This window comes from Salvelinus namaycush, chromosome 2 (genome assembly GCF_016432855.1).
Source record: "Salvelinus namaycush isolate Seneca chromosome 2, SaNama_1.0, whole genome shotgun sequence".
NCBI classification, from domain to species: Eukaryota; Metazoa; Chordata; class Actinopteri; order Salmoniformes; family Salmonidae; genus Salvelinus; species Salvelinus namaycush.
The window spans coordinates 59,941,732-59,959,570 of record NC_052308.1 but is presented as its reverse complement, the minus strand read 5'-3'; the positions used below and the strand labels follow the sequence as shown (position 1 = coordinate 59,959,570).

General features: G+C 40.7%; 1 long non-coding RNA gene across 1 annotated transcript; it reads left to right on the top strand.

Moving 5' to 3' along the window:
- The first annotated feature begins 645 nt into the window (after positions 1 to 645).
- Positions 646 to 2,036, top strand: LOC120027013. The gene is made up of 4 exons (XR_005473266.1): positions 646 to 734; positions 955 to 1,045; positions 1,133 to 1,228; positions 1,698 to 2,036. It is a non-coding gene; the product is annotated as an uncharacterized LOC120027013 (long non-coding RNA).
- The last annotated feature ends 15,803 nt before the right edge of the window (positions 2,037 to 17,839 follow it).

Here is a 17,839-nt window from a genome sequence, read left to right as displayed (position 1 = left end):
CACATTCTCTTCGACAGGGCTGTAGTGGAGCAGGTTGAAAGCTTCAAGTTCCTTGGTGTCCACATCACCAACAAACTATCATGGCCCAAACACAACAAGACAGTCGTGAAGAGGGCACAACAATGCCTATTCCCCTTCAGGAGAATGAAAAGATTTGGCATGGGTCCTCAGATCCTCAAAAAGGTCTACAGCTGCACCAGCGAGAACATCCTGACTGGTTCCATCACCTCCTGGTATGGCAACTGCTCGGTCTCCAACAGCAAGTTACTACAGAGCGTTAGGTTCTAATATTTCAGCGTAAATAACTCATGAACACTAGAGAGGCTTAACCAAGTTTAATTCTTTCCAAAGGGTCGTTACAGCTGTAATTCAGACAAAAACATGTTCTCAACATCACAAGTATAGTATATATATATATTCTCCACTCTATACTCCACTCTGGACTTGCTATCCAAGCTCCAAGTCACAAATTCAGTTGAAATTACTAGGAAACCATAATATTGACCAGAAATGTGCCTGGAGGGCAGTCATACACTTCAGGCTGTGCATGAAGGCTGTAATGTCATATTGTTTGTTAATCGGCTGTGAGAGGTGTGGATGGGTGGGGCAGGGACAGTGGCTGCAGAAAGAGTATAAAACAGGGCTGCAGAGAGACACCACACTACTACTGAAGACCAGAAGACATCATCCAGATAAACAGCCATCAATCAGACAGCATCGTCCAACTGTAAGAGGTATGTTTTTTTCACTGAGAATCTTCTTTGCAAAGGTGTATAAGAGTGGGCAGGTGTATACAAGTGGACAGGTAGGAATGTATGGACATGTGTGTGTGTGTGTGTGTGTGTGTGTGTGTGTGTGTGTGTGTGTGTGTGTGTGTGTGTGTGTGTGTGTGTGTGTGTGTGTGTGTGTGTGTGTGTGTGTGTGTGTTAACATGTCGTGCTCTATGTGCTTTAGTAAAGGATGAAGATCCAGAGTATGTTACTGCTGTTCGCTCTAGTGGGTGTCCTGTTAGCAAGCTCCCTCAATGAAGATAACTCTGAGGAAGGTATGTCTTGTTTGTGAATGTGTACTACTTTACTGCCTGGGTTTAATCTGATATAATTTAGTAAAATGAAAAATCTTTCTTCCTCAGCTCTCCTGCAGGAGGATGATCTAAAAGGTGGAAAGGCTGACTTTTTGGCAAAGTTGGCTTCTCTGAAGACCAGCCCCTCTGAAGATGAAGCACCATGTGAGCTATCTATCTATCTATCTATCTATCTATCTATCTATCTATCTATCTATCTATCTATCTATCTATCTATCTGTCTATCTATCTATCTATCTATCTATCTATCTATCTATCTATCTATCTATCTATCTATCTATCTATCTGTCTATCTGTCTATCTGTCTATCTGTCTGTCTGTCTGTCTGTCTGTCTGTCTGTGTCTGTTTATCTTTCTGAGCAACAGTAAATTGTCAACGGGAGGTTATCAGGGAAAGCGGAGGGAGTAACATGGCTAACTCCATCTCTACAGTTAATTAGCATCATGTTTCGTAGTTTTTAAATGGTAGTCAAATACTGGTCTTACAACAGTAAGTTTAAAAGGTAGTCACTTATATCTGGGATATGTTTTGAAAATGTTGGAGTCATTTTCAAATGTTTAGCTTTTAAAAAAGGTATTTTCCATAAAGAATATTTAAAACTGTATTCAACAGTTTGGGGCGAGCTTTGGAACGTAGCCAAGGACCTTATTGGGTGAGAAGCGACCAGAATGGGGATGCCAAGGATCCTTTTCAGTCTCCATATGGAATCAGCTATCACCTCTGAAGTCATCACTAACAATACCTCAATGAATCATTCCAACATCCATCAATGAACGTCAAGAAAACAAACAGTAATACAGTTAATTGGTACTTTGGTACTGAGAAAAACTCATCAACATTCTGAAGAATATATGTTTTATCCATGAACATGTACTTTATGTCCTGACACATGATAGTTGATTGGTCAAGTTACTGGATAAATAATTGTATGGTTGTATGGTTGACGTGTTATATTGTGATCCTCCAATAAACTATCAAGCATAAGACATGTTTAGTCATTTTTTATTAATCTTACCTGTTTAGCAGTGTTTCAATTACATCATACATGTTTCATAATATTGTTTTATTGCGTGTTTCTATTCAGTGTGAACAATGTGAACTTGACCATAATACAGATGCAGTGCATGCAGATTAAATTACATCAGATTACACTGGGTAGTAATAGTAATACACATATGCACACACACACACACTAGACGTCCCGCCTTGAGAGTTAGCTTCATTGTGTGAGCTTGATAACAGCACTCCCAATAGAGTGAACAGCAGTAACATATCCTGGATCTTCTACTAAGCTACATTCTGAATTCAAAATTGGGAAAAAAACATTTGTCACTTATCTACACACATTACCCCCATAATGACAAAGTCAAAACATGTTTATAGGTATTTTTGCTAATTTATTGAAAATGAAATACAGAAATATCTAATTTACATAAGTATTCACAACAAATGTTAGAATCACATCTGGCAGTGATTACAGAATCTTTCTGGATAAGTCTCTAAGAACTTGCACACCTGGATTGTACAATATTTGCCCATTATATTATTTTCTTAATTCTTCAAGCTGTGCCAAATTGGTTGTTGATCGTTGCTAGACAACCATTTTCAAGTCTCGCTATAGATTTTCAAGCAGATTTAAGTCAAAACTGTATCTCGGCCACTCAGGAATATTCACTGTCTTCTTGGTAAGCAACTCCAGTGTAGATTTGGCCTGGTGCATGATGTTATTTAGTTAATTAATAACTTCCCCATGCTCAGAGGGATATTCAATGTCTACTTTTTTTTCTACCCATGTACCAATAGGTGCCCTTCTTTGCGAGGCATTGGAAAACCTCCCTAGTCTCTGTGGATGAATCTGTGTTTGAAATTCACTGCTCGACTGAGGGACCTTATAGATAATTGTATGTGTGGGGTAAAGAGATGAGGTAGTCATGTAAGAATCTATTATTACACACAGACTGAGTCCATGCAACTTATTATGTGACTTATTAAGGACATTTTCACTCCTGAACTGATTTAGGCATGACATAACAAAGGGGCTGAACACTTATTGACTCAAGACATTTCAGTTGTTCATTTTTAATTAATTTGTGATTTTTTTTGAAAAAAACATATTTCCTCTAGGACATTATGGGGAATTGTGTGTTCGCCAGTGACTAATCTCAATTGAATCCATTTTAATTTCAGGCTGTAACACAATAACATTTGGAAAAAGTCGAGGGGTGTGAATAATTTCTGAAGGCACTGTAAATGTTTTGTTCTAGAGTTCGTGAAGCAGCTGATAATAGTGTCCACTGCTGATGCTGGGACTTCAGATATTCTGAATATTGATTTGTTATATTCCATAGGAGTGAGAGTTGTGGTCTTGTTTGAAAATCCTCGAGACAGTTCCCTGACAGAGTCTACAAGGACATTTTTAATAGTGGTGGATATAAAATTACAGTCTTGAGTTAGAATCCCATTAACTTTTAATTCGGGATAGTTTTTGGACTTTTCAGCTTCGCTCCTTGTTAGTTTGTCGAGGTTTTCCCAAATCAAAAATCGGACAACATTTTCAATAACAACATGAGGTCTACCAAACAAAAACCTGATAGAAAAAGAATTCATTAGAATGCTGTAAGTACAGGAAAAGTTTGCTCAGTGGGAAATCAATATCCTACAAGTCAATGACAACTGTGTTGAATTTGGACTTTGTGACAGCACCTACAGACACTATTTCCTGAGTGGAAATTTAAAGGGACAATCAGCAGTTGCTATATAAATGTTTGACTCATTAATTAGTGATATGTACACATTGATTCTTGCCTCAGGCCACTGTTGGGCCTCCCGGGTGACGCAGTGGTCTAGGGCACTGCCAGAGTCTCTGGGTTCGCGCCCAGGCTGGGCTGGGTTCACGCCCAGGCTCTGTCGCAGCCGGCCGCAACCGGGAGGTCCGTGGGGCGACGCACAATTGGCATAGCGTCGTCCGGGTTAGGGAGGGTTTGGCCGGTAGGGATATCCTTGTCTCAGTATGTAAATTTTTTTTTTTAATAAAATGTATGTAAGTCGCTCTGGATAAGAGCGTCTGCTAAATGACTAAAATGTAAATGTAAATGTTGTAACAAATACAAAATATAAGCTTGATTTAATCCAATGTTTGGAAAAGAAGTACATGTAAACAAACACTATATAGCCTCAAAATATTGCTACAACTATAATTTTAATATAATGTATGGTCAGTCCTCGCATCCATAGCTCTGTCTATGATTTTGAGAGTGGTTACATTTCTACAGACTGTTGTCTCTGCTACCACATGACAAGCAGTGACAATGCACCAAGTCTTGAACCAACAGGACCCTGAACAGCTTCTACCCCCAAGTCATAAGACTACAAAATAGCTAGTTAAAAAGTTAACCAAATAGCTAACTGGACTATCTGCATTGAACCTTTTGGCACTAACTTTTTTCACTCATCACATATGTTGCTGCTACTGTTGATTATTTGTCACATTATTCCTAGTTATATTTCTTTCCAAGATGGCGTAGCAGTCAGACGTCTTTGTCTTGTCGTGTCCTGTGTATATATCTTTTTTCTCTGTATATATTTTGTTATTTTTTTTATATTTTTAACCTCAATTTCTATATACTCTCCGGCAACCCACCTCACCCAATATGGTATGAATCTGCTATTGTCTATACTTTAGAACCGGAACCCCCAACAGAAGCTAGCCAGCTAACCAGCTACTAGCTAGTAGTCGTTTAGCCACTGCTAGTGGTCATCAGCTAACCTCAGCCCGGATAACTCCTGCCAGTCTGCACAGCGCTATTCAACCCAGAGCATATCGGACTGCTTCCTCTCTACCACATCTCCACATCTCCGGATTTCTACCTCAAGCTCTGAACCTTTTCACCTCGATCATCGCAGCTAGCTAGCTGCTATCCGAGTGGCTACTCCTGGCTAATGTCTCTGTCCCGAAACAAGCAGTAGTTAGCCTGGAGCTAGCCTCGTGTTAGGCCCATCTCCCGGCTAGCTGAAGAGGTTCATTAGCCACTCCTTGGGCTACAATACCTTTTTTGCCATTTGGCCTGGACCCCTTTAACTGCCAACACGGAACCCCGCCGATCCATCACGACTGGTCTACCAACGTAATCCACCCGAGGAGGTTTCAACAGGCTCCTCCGTCGTTACATCCCCTGAAGGCCTGTCTGCTAGCCTGCTAGCTACGGCCCGCTACCGGATCATCGCAGCTAGCTAGCTGCTATCCGAGTGGCTACTCCTGGCTAATGTCCCTGTCCTGAAGCAAGCACCAGTTAGCCTGGAGCTAGCCCAGAGCTAGGCCCACCTTCCGGCTAGCTGAAGAGGTCCATCAGCCAATTTCTTGGGCTACAATACCTAGTTTGACAATTGGCCTGGACCCTTTTACTGCCTACACGGAGCCCTGCTGATCCATCATGACTCGTCTGCGGACGTAACCGTCTGAGGGGGCCTCAACTGACTCTTCCATTGCGACGCCCCCCCTAAGGCCCTTCTGCTAGCCTGCTAGGCCTGGACTGCTAGCTGTCTGAATCGGCATTTCTCCAGCTCGCCGAGCTACTCACTGGACCCTATGATCACTTGGCTATGCATGCCTCTCCCTAATTTCAATATGCCTTGTCCATTGCTGTTTTGGTTAGTAATTATTGTCTTATTTCACTGTAGAGCCTCCAGCTCTGCTCAAGATGCCTTAGATAGACCTTTTGTTCCACCTCCTACACATGCGATCACCTCACCTGGTTAAAATGGTGTCTCTAGAGACAAAACCTCTCTCATCGTCACTCAGTGCCTAGGTTAACATCCAACGTTTTCACATCCTACCATCTGTACATTATGCCTTGAATCTATTCTTCCGCGCCCAGAAACCTGCTCCTTTTACTCTCTGTTCCGAACGCACTAGACGACCAGTTCTTATAGCCTTTAGCCGTACCCTTATCCTACTCTTCCTCTATTCCTCTGGAGATGTAGAGGTTAATCCAAGCCCTTCAGCGCCGAGCTCCGCTCCCATTCCCCAGACGCTCTCATTTGTTGACTTCTGTAACCGTAAAAGCCTTGGTTTCATGCATGTTAACAACAGAAGCCTCCTCCCTAAGTTTGTTTATGTCACGTTCTGACTGTTATTTTCCTTTGTTTTGTCTTTATTTAGTATGGTCAGGGCGTGAGTTGGGGTGGGCAGTCTATGTTATTTGTTTCTATGTTTAGGTTTGTTCATTTAGCCTGATATGGTTCTAATTCAGAGGCAGGTGTTTTGCATTGTCTCTGATTGGGAGCCACATTTAGGTTGCCTGTTTTCACTGTTGGTTTGTGGGTGTTTGTCTTCCGTGTCAGTGTTTGTTGCCACACGGGACTGTTTCGGTTAGTACTTTTGTTATTTTGTATTGTGTCTTGTTTTCGTGGATTATATTAAAACATGGAAACTTACCACTCTGCGTATTGGTCCTCCGATCCTTCTCGCCTCTCCTCGTCAGATGAGGAGGAAGAGATAGACAGCCGTTACAGTTTAATTCACTGCTTTAGCACACTCTGCCAACCCAGATGTCCTAACCGTGTCTGAATCCTGGCTTTGGAAGGCCACCAAAACTCCTGAAATTTCCATCCCTAACTATAACATTTTCCGACAACATAGAACTGCCAAAGGGGGCGGAGTTGCAATCTACTGCAGAGATAGCCTGCAGAGTTCTGTCATACCATCCAGGTCTGTGCCCAAACAATTCGAGCTTCTACTTTTAAAAATCCACCTTTCCAGAAACAAGTCTCTCACCGTTGCCGAAGCCTCCCCCATTTCTCCTTCACACAAATCCAGATAGCTAGAGTTCTGAAAGATCTAGTAAAATCTGGACCCCTACAAATCAGCTGGGCTAGACAATCTGGACCCTCTCTTTCTATAATTATCCGCCTCAATTTTTGCAACCCCTATTACTAGCCTGTTCAACCTCTCTTTCGTATCATCTGAGATCTCCAAAGATTGGAACGCTGCCGCGGTCATCTCCCTCTTCAAAGGGGAAGACACTCTAGACCCAAACTGTTACAAACCTTTATCTATCCTACCCTGCCTTTCTGAGGTCTTCGAAAGCCAAGTTAACAAACAGATCACCGACCATTTCGAATACCACCATACCTTCTCCGCTATGCAATATGGTTTCTGAGCTGGTCATGGGTGCACCTCAGCCACGCTCAAGGTCCTAAACGATATCTTAACCGCCATCGATAAGAAACAATACTGTGCAGCCATATTCATTGACCTGGCCAAGGCTTTCGACTCTGTCAATCACCACATCCTCATCGGCAGACTCGATAGCCTTGGTTTCTTAAATGATTGCCTCGCCTGGTTCACCAACTACTTCTCTGATAGAGTTCAGTGTGTCAAATCGGAGAGTCTGTTGTCCGGGCCTCTTGAAGTCTCTATGGGGGTGCCACAGGGTTCCATTCTTGGACCGACTCTCTTCTCTGTATACATCAATGATGTCGCTCTTGCTGCTGGTGAGTCTCTGATCCACCTCTACGCAGATGACACCATTCTGTATACTTCTGGCCCTTCTTTGGACACTGTTAACTTCTTTGGGGTAGGGGGCAGTATTTTCACGTCCGGATGAAAAGCATGCCAGAGTAAACGGCCTACTACAAAGCCATAAAAGCTAGAATATGCATATTATTCGTAGAGTTGGATAAAAAAACTCTGAAGTTTCTAAAACTGTTTGAAAGATGTCTGTGAGTATAACAGAACTCATATGGCAGGCAAAAACCTGAGAAAAAATCTAACCAGGAAGTGGGAAATCTGAGGTTGGTGGTTTTCAACTCAGCTCCTATTGAAGATACAGTGGGATATTGATAATGTTGCACTTCCTAAGGCTTCCACTAGATGTCAACAGTCTTTAGAACCTTGTCTGATGCTTCTACTGTGAAGTGGGGCCGAAGGAGAAGGGAATGAGTAAGGTCTGCCATGAGCTGACTATGCTCTGACCATGCGCGTTCACATGAGAAGGAGCTCTGTTCCATCGCACTTATGAAGACAATGGAATTCGGTTGGAATATTATTGAAGATTTATGTTAAAAACATCCTAAAGATTGATTCAATACATCGTTTGACATGTTTCTACTGACTGTTACGGAACTTTTTGACATTGTCTGCTTTTAGTGAACGCGCTTCGTGGCTTGGGATTTGTTTACCAAACACGCTAACAAAAGTAGCTATTTGGACATAAATGATGGACATTACCGAACAAAACAAACATTTCTTGTGGAAGTGGGAGTCCTGGGAGTGCATTCCAATGAAGATCAGCAAAGGTAAGTGAAGATTTATAATGCTATTTCTGACTTTTGTTGACTGCATAATATGGCGGATTTATTTGTGTTTTGATTGGGCTCTGAGTGCCGACTCAGATTATTGCATGGTTTGCTTTTTCCGTAAAGCTTTTTTTAAATCTGACACAGCGGTTGCATTAAGGAGAAGTGCATCTAAAATTCCATGCATAACAGTTGTATCTTTTAGCAATGTTTATTATGAGTATTCCTGTAAATTAATGTGGCTCTCTGCAAAATCAAAGGATGTTTTGGAACTTCTGAACGTAAGGCACCAATGTAAACACAGATTTTTGGATATAAATATGAACTTAACCGAACAAAACATACATGTATTGTGTAACATGAAGTCCTATGAGTGTCATCTGATGAAGATCATCTAAGGTTAGTGATTCATTTGATCTATATTTCTGCTTTTTGTGAATCCTTTCTTTGGCTGGAAAAATGGCTGTGTTATTCTGTGAATAGACACTCACCTAACATAATCGTTTGGTTTGCTTTCGTCGTAAAGCCTTTTTGAAATCGGACACTGTGGCTGGATTTACAACAAGTGTATCTTTAAAATGGTGTAAAATACATGTATGTTTGAGGAATTTTAATTATAGGATTTCTGTTGTTTGAATTTGGCGCTCTGAAGTTTCACTGGCTGTTGAAGAGGTGGGACGCTACCATCTCACGTACCCTAGAGAGGTTAACATACACCCGAATGGCTTTCCAAGGGGTGTTGCGTGTTCCTGAGAGGTCAGCCTAATTCCTGAATAATGCTGTCCATCAATGGCCCCCACATAAATGTATTGAGCTCTAGCAATTTGGACAAAAACACTGGATAAAATGCAACGTTGGTACAATGTTATTAAAAATGATTCACAGCTGTAATGGCTACCTAAGGTGCTTCCACCAAGCATTAACTCTGGGGGTGTGAAGACTTACAAAATGTTTCTATAGTTTCTCTTTAACTTTGAAATTGTGGAGTAGGTTGTGTAGATCGGTTTATTCCCTTTTGAGATGACATTTTAATGAAGCAAAATGTGAACACTGTGCAATGAGTGTGTAGAGTTTCACTACCAACTCTATATGTATCTTTTTAGTCAATTTCCAGTTGGGAGTGGATCTGAAGTATGATGCAATTTCTCTACCTGGCCTAGAGCGTGTTCTCTGCCAAGATAAGCTAATATTATGAGTTCCCAGTAAGTCAACCTGGTATGCATGAAATGACAATTACGCCTAGCCTGGAGCATGACATTTGAAAAATAGTTTTGCATATTGATGTGGATAGAATCCATCTCGATCATAACAGCCTTATGTGAAAGACCTTATAGTTTTGTGGTCTTTAATGTAATTAATAGAGGCTGTGGCCATAGAGTGTTCTGGTCTTCAAAAGCCCATTATATGCTAGTGTCATACCCTGTTAAAACATGATTCAGAACTATGGTTTTGTGAAAGGAATTTAATTCCTGTATGTTTATCAACCAATTCAATTAAAACACTCTGCCCATACATAAGAATTTGTAAGATACTTATCAGCATTAAATGGACAGAAACCAGTCTCAAAATCAATCAATCAATAGCGTTTATTCTCGAGAGTACTGACCATAGTACAATTTACATCAGGTTATATAATAAAGATGATGTCATAGGTTTTAATGTCCTTCCTCCTCTCGGATACAATGGTAGTACAGTTAGCGTTCTCATTACTGTCTGCCACCTGTTAAACTATCTGCAACCAACCCAAGGTCTCTCCCCTCCCTGGGTGGAGACAGAATTTCCTGTAAGGAACCCATCATTCCAGCCTGTCTGAAGATAACTCCATTCTTTCTAACAAGGAACACATTATATTCAGCATTATGATTATAATAAGATTCATTCATACAGTAACATAGTAGTATTCTGTTTAATTCTAAGTCAAATGTATACATATTTTAGTCATTATTCACAAAAATCCCATAACAGGTTTAAGTACTAATAATATGTGGATGTATATTTTGTATATGTTGTATGCATTTAATCAGATTTGTTTATTTTCATAAACTCTGTTTTACTACAGCTGTTGGGCCTATGTTGGTTAACTTATTATATACTGCTACTTTAAATATGTTGGGACAGTTTCTGTTCACGTGAAGAGTGCGTGCTCGGTTTGGACCAATCAAGATAGACTATGGGTGGTGTACAGAGGGCTTCTCAGGTTTTTTCCGTTGTTGCTGAAGAGAGAAAGAGAAAAGAGGGGGAGAGATGCTGTCAGGTTTTGGCCAGGACTGTTCAGGTTTTGGTCACTAGATGTCCCCATTGCACCTTTTTTGTACCTTTTGTTTTTCCTTGCTCTAATTATTGTTTGCACCTGTGTGTCGTTCCCTTGTTAGTATTTAAACCCTGTGTGTTCCTCAGTTCCTTGCTCAGTGTTTGTATGTTAGCACCCAGCCCCAGCCCAAGCCTTGTTCTGAACATATGATTCTCTTATTGGATTTTCCAGAGGTTCTCTGGTTTAGTTCTTGTGTATTTTTTGAGTAGTCTTTTGAGGTTTGTTTTTCCCTGCTGTTTTTACCACTTTGGAGTTTCTTTGTATTTTGGAGGATATCCATTTTGTGCTTCTTGGCTTTATGTTTGGACATTGTGGATTTAGATTCTTTGCCTGTAGATTTTGTTCTTTAATTAAACCACCATCTCTAGTACTGCTGTGTCTGCCTCATCTTCTGGGTTCTGACGATTATTAGTGACTGTTTCTCGCACCGGGTCCTGACAGATGCTCTTGTGAAGCGGGAAAACATTTTGTGTACTAAAAATAGTTTTTTCCCCGAATTGGGTTTAAACTCACAGACATAATTTTAATAGTTTTAGAGTGTTTTCTATCCAAATTATATGCATATCCTAGCTTCTGGGCCTGAGTAACAGGCAGTTTACTTTGGGCATGCTTTTCATCCGTACGTGAAAATACTGCCCCCTACCCAAGAGAGGTTAACTGCACTCTACTTTACTCATCTTTAACAAAATAACATTCATAGTTAAGTATTTTACCGAGAGAGTCGTCTCAATTTGCTTGCTGCTTGGCTAGATTAACAAATGTATTTACCACTTTCTTTAACTTACCAGGTTTTTAGTTTCCTGAGAACTAATGATTGATATTGGCATATGTCACAGAACATGCTGTTGCCTTACATTACAGTTACACCAGTTTGTCCGGGCCAGAACACGCTCTAGGCCAGGTATTGAATTTGCATCATACATCAGATCCTCCTTCTACATGATATTGGCAAGTTAAACATAATTATTTTCTGCTAAATTACAAGACAACATGGCAGCACACAACTCTATACACACTACGGATTAACGCCAGGAACCGGGATCCTGAGATTTCCTAACCAAGCTCCCTCCTGTTTCCTGTGAAAATAGAACTTTCACAAAAAATGGCTGATACACTGTTTCTGCAAAAGTAATTGAGGAAATAGACATTTGCAAAATTGATCCATAAGATGTTCCACTGACAATCGAGAGAGCACGTGATTGCCATGTTGATAAGCAGTCTCTCAGTCACATGAAACGTCCAATGAATAACATTTTCTGATAATACAAAACCTAGGAGGACCATGGTTCTCACCCCCTTCCCTATACTTACACATTAATTATAACAACTTCTAGGGTACGTCCTCCAACATATCAGAGCTCTTGCAGTCATGACCTGACATGTTGTCCCCCCAATCAAAGAATCCGAGAATTATTCTAGTACTGAAAGCATAAGCTACAGCTAGCTAGCACTGCAGTACATACAATGTGGTGAGTGGTTGAGTCAAAGAGAGAGAAACACAGTGGTTGAACAGTTTTGAACAAATTAATTTCTTTAAAAATGAGGTAGAACCTAGAGAAAGAGAGAGCTATATTTAGTTGTACTTTTTCATGATCACTTATCAGCGAATGCAGCTAGGTAGTTTAGCCTACTCAAACTCCCGGCTCAAAAAGAGAGGGATGCTATGTTAGCTAGCTGGCTGTGGCAATCCAACACTGGAACTCTTCCAAGTCAAGCTTTTGGTTTTATAAATGTATTGCTCCCGGGGCCTGCTGGTTTAACTGCTGCACTTCTTTCTGACTGTACATTGTACTGCATGATTGTAACGTGCTTACTAACGCGCTATTTCTAGTATCTATGTTGGCTATGAAAGTTATTTTTGCTTGTTCACAGACAGCTGATGTGTTCTGCACTGAAGTCCACAAGCGAAGGGCAAAAGGTGAACGCGTAGATAGTTGCAAGAAGGAATACAACGATTAAAGTGATCATGCTGTTTTCTTTTCTTTTTTTAGGGGTGGATCAGCTTCAGTATTGCAAATAGGTTGTGGCTTCTATCAATGTAATTGTCTGCATCATTTCAAATCCCCCATAGATGTTTTAAATAAATATATTATTTAAATATATATATATATATATATATATATATATATATACATATATATATATTGTTTTTTAATATATGTTCCTTTATTTTTTGCCCTACCCTACCACCCCTCCCTGAATTGGAGTGAACTAATGGACAACAACACTTAATAGTTATACTTCCAGCTTATACGTACACTACATATATCAACAGCATTGGAAGACATATTGAGAAAGCTAATGTACATTTTTATGTGGATTACACTATTCTCTACTCGAGTAGCCGCAGTGTCACGTTCCTGACCTTGTTTTCCTTTTGTATAGTTGTGTTTAGTGGGTCAGGACGTGAGCTGGGTGGGCAGTCTGTGTTGTTTGTTCTATGTTAAGTGTCAGGTTTAATTGACCTTGTATGGCTCTCAATCAGAGGCAGGTGTTTTACGTTTTCCTCTGATTGAGAACCATATATAGGGAGGTTGTTTCACATTGTTTGTTGTGGGTGGTTGTCTCCTGTGTCTGTGTATGTTGCACCACACGGGATTGTTTCGGGTTGTTCGTTCGTTTATGTAGTCTGTACCTGTTTCATGCGTTCTTCGTGTTTATGTAAGTTTGTTAGTTCAGGTCTGTCTACGTGCGTTTGTTATTTTGTAAATTATCAAGTGTATTTCGTGTCAGTGTTCGTCTTGTCAAATAAATCATTATGTCAAATTACCACGCTGCATATTGGTCCACTGATCCTTCTCGCCTCTCCTCGTCGGAGGAGGAAGAAGTAGACGACCGTGACAAGCAGTTTGGCTTTTGAGAAAGCTCACAACTTTTAACAACATTCAACACATCATTCAACACGATCAATACGATCTGAAGCTTGTTCATAATTCCTCTAAAACAAATGCCTCGTATTTCCCAAAGCTAAACACTCTGAAACCATGTCATTACTACCTTGGAAGGACATTCCATGGAACAAGTAATAACATTCAATTATCTGGGAGATCAGGTGGATGAGAAGTTGAGTTTTTCCTTTGCCACCATAAAATAGATGATTCATTGTACTTTTCCATCTGTGTTGGACTATAGTAATACTATTTAAGGTCAAGCCTCAATAAATACACTGAAGGCTCTTGACTGTATCATGTGATGTCTACATTGCTCTCGGGTGGACACAGCTAGCAACACACAGGCTATAACACTGGTACATTCTTATATAGACAGCCATTTTAGAAAAACTGTAATTTTATCTGTTCTCTATTAGCTCGAAATGAAAACACTTACAAGCTCAGATACCAATCTTGTTTTAAGCTAACAGTCCTGAACAAATGTACAGAGCTTGGAACAAAGTATTTTCACTAATCAGTCCCCTTGTATTGGAATTCCCTCCAAGCCAACCTAAAACTCCAGGGCCTGGTGTCCCTAGAGAAGTTCAAAGCACAAATAGATGAACAAGTTGTTGAGACATTTAGTTGTTTCTAGTTGTTACCGATGTCACTAGTCAGCGTTGCCTTATTTATGCAAGGATGTTGTTTTACCTGAAGCATTTTGATACCATAGTGAGCCTGTCTTTTGACGTATAGCATTCAGATTTTTTCTGACTTGTGTTGTGTACATGTACAGTACTGACTTGCAGCTTTTTATATTGATATATCTTCGTCTGGTTCATGTCATGTGGCTGTTTGTCTGAAACTGATGGGTTGAGCCTACAAGACGAGCTAAATGACTTCTATGCTCGCTTTGAGGCAAGCAACACTGAAGCATGCATGAGAGCATGTTCCGGACGACTGTGATCACGCTCTCCGTAGCCGCTGTGAGTAAGACCTTGAAACAGGCGGATTACCAGGACGTGTACTCCGAGCGTGCGCTGACCAGCTGGCAAGTGTCTTCACTGACATTTTCAACCTGTCCATGACCGAGTCTGTAATACCAACATGTTTCAAGCAAACAGCCATAACTGTGCCCAATAACACCAAGGTAACCTGACTAAATGACGACCGACCTATAGCATTCACGTCTGTAGCCATGAAGTGCTTTGAAAGGCTGGTCATGGCTCACAATATCTTTATCCCAGAAACCCTAGACCCACACCAATTTGCATACTGCCTCAACAGATCCACAGATGACGCAATCTCTATTGCACTCCACACTGCACTTTCCCATCTGGACAAAAGGAACACCTACGTGAGAATGCTATTCATTGACTACAGCTCAGAGTTCAACACCATAGTGCCCTCAAAGCTCATCACGAAGCTAAGGTCCCTGGGACTAAACACCTCCCTATGAAACTGGATCATGGACTTCCTGACTAGCCGCCCCCAGGTGGTAAGGGTAGGTAACAACATATCTGCCACGTTGATCCTCCACACGGGGGTCCCTCGGGGGTGAGTGCTCAGTTCTCTCCTGTACTCCCTGTTCACCCATGATTGCATGGCCAAGCACGACTCCAACACCATCATTCAATTTGCCGATGACACAACAGTGATAGGCCTGATCACGGACAACGACGAGACAGCCTATAGGGAGGAGGTCATAGACCAGCCAGGATAACAACATCTACCTCAACTTGATCAAGACAAAGGAGATGATTGTGGACTACAGGAAAAGGAGGGCCGAGCACGCCCACATTCTCTTCGACAGGGCTGTAGTGGAGCAGGTTGAAAGCTTCAAGTTCCTTGGTGTCCACATCACCAACAAACTATGGTCCAAACACAACAAGACAGTCGTGAAGAGGGCACAACAATGCCTATTCCCCTTCAGGAGAATGAAAAGATTTGGCATGGGTCCTCAGATCCTCAAAAAGGTCTACAGCTGCACCAGCGAGAACATCCTGACTGGTTGCATCACCTCCTGGTATGGCAACTGCTCGGTCTCCAACAGCAAGTTACTACAGAGCGTTAGGTTCTAATATTTCAGCGTTAGTAACTCATGAACACTAGAGAGGCTTAACCTGATGAGGACAGAGGGCGCTGTTTTCACTTTGGGGGAAAAACGTGCCCAATTTAAACGGCCTCGTACACAATTCTTGCTCGTACAATATGCATGTTATTATTACTATTGGATAGAAAACACTCTCTAGTTTCTAAAACCGTTTGAATTTTGTCTGTGAGTAAAACAGAACTCATTTGGCAGCACACTTTCTGACCAGGAAGTGGAAAGTCTGAAAATTATGCTCTGTTCAAGGGCCTGCCTATAAATGGGCATGATACGTATGAGTATACATGCACGTCATACACCTTCCCCTAGATGTCAAGAGGAAGTGAGAGAAGAAATTAAGTGTTTATCTTGGTCTGAGGTGGAATATATCCTCTTGGCACGACGAGTCATCCATTTCCTGTTTTCTGGAGAGCGCGCAGATGGACCTGGAATTGCCTTCTGAAAAGCCGTCGTTATAGGCGACTACTATCTCCGGCTTTGATTTTATTTGATACATGTCACAATATCATCGTAAAGTATGTTTTTTCAATATAGTTTTATTAGATTTTTGAAATTTATTCGGGACGTTAGGCGTGTTGCGTTGTGTGCCTTTGTTCAGAAAGGAGAGCTTCGTGCCACTTGGCCAGTGTGCTTGCTAATTCAAGAGGGAAAAACGATGTTCTAAATCTTAACAACGACTGTTCTGGACAAAGGACCCCTTGTCCAACATTCTGATGTAAGATCACCAAAAGTAAGAAACATTTTATGATGCTATTTCATATATCTGTCGAACTGTATACTAGTAGTTTTGCGCCCAGGTTTTGGCCACTCTCTCGCTATAACATAAGCCTTATGTCGTAATGAAGATATTTTTAGAATTCTAACACTGCGATTGGATTAAGAACTAATGGATCTATCACTTCCTATACAACATGTATTTTTTTGTAATGTTTATGAATAGCTATTTGGTCAGAATAGGTGAGAGTCTAATAGAAATATCCGCACATTCTGGGAAAAGGAAGCTACGTTAGCATAATGGATAACCACTGATTTCAGCTCTAAATATGCACATTTTCGAACAAAACATAAGTGTATGTATAACCTGATGTTATAGGACTGTCATCTGAGGAAGGTTTATGAAGGTTAGTGAAAATTAATATCTTTTGCTGGTTTATTCGCTAACGCTAACGTGCCTATTGCTATCGCTAACGTGCCTTGATGAATGAATGCGGTTGTGTGGTAGGCTATTGTAGTAAGCTAATATAATGCTATATTGTGTTTTCGCTGTAAAACACTTAAAAAATCTGAAATATTGGCTGGATTCACAAGATGCTTGTCTTTCATTTGCTGTACACGATGCATTTTTCAGAAATGTTTTATGATGAGTATTTAGGTATTCCACGTTGGTCTCTATAATTACTCTGGCTGCTTCAGTGCTATTTTGACGGTAGCTGTGATGGTAGCTGCAATGTAAAACTGATTTATACCTCAAATATGCACATTTTTCGAACAAAACATAGATTTATTGTATAACATGTTATAAGACTGTCATCTGATGAAGTTGTTTCTTGGTTAGTTTGGTTGGTTCTTGGTTAGTTAGGTTGGCTTTGTGCATGCTACCTGTGCTGTGAAAAATGTCTGTCCTTTGTATTTGGTGGTGAGCTAACATAAATATACGTGCTGTTTTCGCTGTAAAACATTTTAAAAATCGGACATGTTGGCTGGATTCACAAGATGCGTACCTTTCATTTGCTGTGTTGGACTTGTTAATGTGTGAAAGTTAAATATTTATAAAAAATATATTTTGAATTTCGCGCTCTGCCTTTTCAGTGGAATGTGGGAGGAGTTCCTCTGGCGGAACGCTGGAGCGGTAAAGGTTAACCAAGTTTAATCCTTTCCAAAGGGTCGTTACAGCTGTAATTCAGAAAAAAACATGTTCTCAACATCACAAGTATAGTATATATATATATATATATTCTCCACTCTATACTCCACTCTGGACTTGCTATCCAAGCTCCAAGTCACAAATTCAGTTGAAATTACTAGGAAACCATAATATTGACCAGAAATGTGCCTGGAGGGCAGTCATACACTTCAGGCTGTGCATGAAGGCTGTAATGTCATATTGTTTGTTAATCGGCTGTGAGAGGTGTGGATGGATGGGGTAGGTACGGTAGCTGCAGAAAGA